At 48.4% G+C, this 2,166-nt stretch overlaps 1 pseudogene; it reads left to right on the forward strand.

Annotated features, from left to right (window-relative positions):
- Nucleotides 1-605: 605 nt before the first annotated feature.
- LOC142844078 (glyceraldehyde-3-phosphate dehydrogenase pseudogene) lies at nucleotides 606-1,793 on the forward strand (annotated as a pseudogene).
- The last annotated feature ends 373 nt before the right edge of the window (nucleotides 1,794-2,166 follow it).

A 2,166-nucleotide genomic window follows, 5' to 3' on the forward strand; every position in this document is an offset into this window, starting at 1 on the left:
GCACTTAGAATGCTGTGTCTTTGGATGCTGTCTTGTTTCTTAATATTTCTGTGATTGGGAGGGAGGCAGAGAAGAGACAGAGAGAGGGAGGGATGGAAGAAAACACTATTGCAGCTTGCAGTTCTTTTTTCCTCTCAGAGGAAGCTCTGCTTCTTCTCTTCAGTGTAGAGAGTGTGTATTTTTGAAGAGGACATAGCACTCGTGCATTTTGCTTCAAATAACAGGAATGAGATGAGACAAAGGACATTGGGCTGGATTGTACATGCAAAACTACAGCATCTCATTCTTATGACACTAGACTGTCATGCAGCTTCTGAGAGGTAGCCGTTCAAAATTCCTGCTACTCTCCCAAGCCAAAAGGTGGGCAGCCCAGGGTTTCAGTTCAGCAAATGTTTATTAAATATCCCTATCTGAGCTAGATCAGGATTGTGTGTTCTTTTTTTTCCTCAAGAGACATAGAATATGATAGAAAAACAATTGCCTATGTATACAAATAGTTAAAGTTAATGATACGTGATGGGTTAAAAAGTTCTGAAAAAAAAAACCTGGCAGATATAGTATATAAAAGTAGTGGTCTCTGCTCCTCCCTGTTCTAGATTCAGCCGCTTCTTTTCGTGCAGTGCCAGCCTCGTTCCAGAGACACGATGGTGAAGGTTGGAGTGAACGGATTTGGCCGTATTGGACGCCTGGATACCAGGGCTGCCTTCACTTCTGGCAAAGTGGACGTTGTTGCCATCAATGACCCTTTCATTGACCTCAACTACATGGTCTACATGTTCCAGTATGACTCCACCCATGGCAAGTTCAAAGGCACAGTTAAGGCTGAGAATGGGAAGCTTGTCATCAACGGGAAGGCCATCACCATCTTCCAGGAGCGAGATCCCGCCAACATCAAGTGGGGGGATGCCGGCGCCGAGTATGTTGTGGAGTCTACCGGTGTCTTCACCACCATGGAGAAGGCTGGGGCCCATTTGAAGGGTGGGGCCAAGAGGGTCATCATCTCTGCCCCTTCTGCTGATGCCCCCATGTTTGTGATGGGTGTGAACCATGACAAGTATGACAATTCCCTCAAGATTGTCAGCAACGCTTCCTGCACCACCAACTGCTTAGCCCCCTTGGCCAAGGTCATCCATGACAACTTTGGCATCGTGGAAGGACTCATGACAACAGTCCATGCCATCACGGCCACCCAGAAGACCCCTCTGGGAAGCTGGGGCGAGATGGCCGTGGTGCTGCCCAGAACATCATCCCTGCGTCCACTGGCGCTGCCAAGGCTGTGGGCAAAGTCATCCCAGAGCTGAACGGGAAGCTCACGGGCATGGCCTTCCACGTTCCTACCCCCAATGTGTCCGTCGTGGATCTGACATGCCGCCTGGAGAAAGCTGCCAAGTATGATGACATCAAGAAGGTGGTGAAGCAGGCATCCGAGGGCCCACTAAAGGGCATCCTGGGCTACACTGAGGACCAGGTCGTCTCCTGTGACTTTAACAGTGACTCCCACTCTTCCACCTTCGATGCTGGGGCTGGCATTGCTCTCAATGACAACTTTGTAAAGCTCATTTCCTGGTACGACAATGAATTCGGCTACAGCAACAGAGTGGTGGACCTCATGGCCTACATGGCCTCCAAGGAGTAAGAAGCCCACCCTGGACCACCCATCCCAGCAAGGACACAGCAAGAGAGAGGTCCTTGGCTGCTGAGCAGTCCCTGTCCTAACTAACCCTTAACACTGAGCATCTCCCTCACAGTTTCCATCCCAGACCCCCAGAATAGCAGGAGGGGGCTTGGGGAGTCCTACTCTCTTGAATACCATCAATAAAGTTCATTGCACCCCTAAAAAAAAAGTAGTGATGTCAAGAGGTTGAAATCACTTGTAAAAGCTTGGAAAGATGTCCTAGGTGAATCTCTTTTGTTATGGGCTTTGGGTTGATCAGGAGAAGATTAAAAAGACCATTTCCAGCCCAGGTAACAGCAGGCAGGAAAGAATAGTATATGTAGGTGCACTATCGAGGCAGATAATGGACAGCATGCTCACCCCCATACCCTGATTCGAATATAAATGAGAAAGAGTAGGTTCTTTTAAACCCCCACCACCAAAAAGAATGTTAGAAACTAAGAGACACAAAATCAGGGACTCAACATTTCTGCAAGACTAACACAATGGAC

Source organism: Microtus pennsylvanicus, chromosome 2 (genome assembly GCF_037038515.1).
Source record: "Microtus pennsylvanicus isolate mMicPen1 chromosome 2, mMicPen1.hap1, whole genome shotgun sequence".
Lineage (NCBI taxonomy): Eukaryota > Metazoa > Chordata > Mammalia > Rodentia > Cricetidae > Microtus > Microtus pennsylvanicus.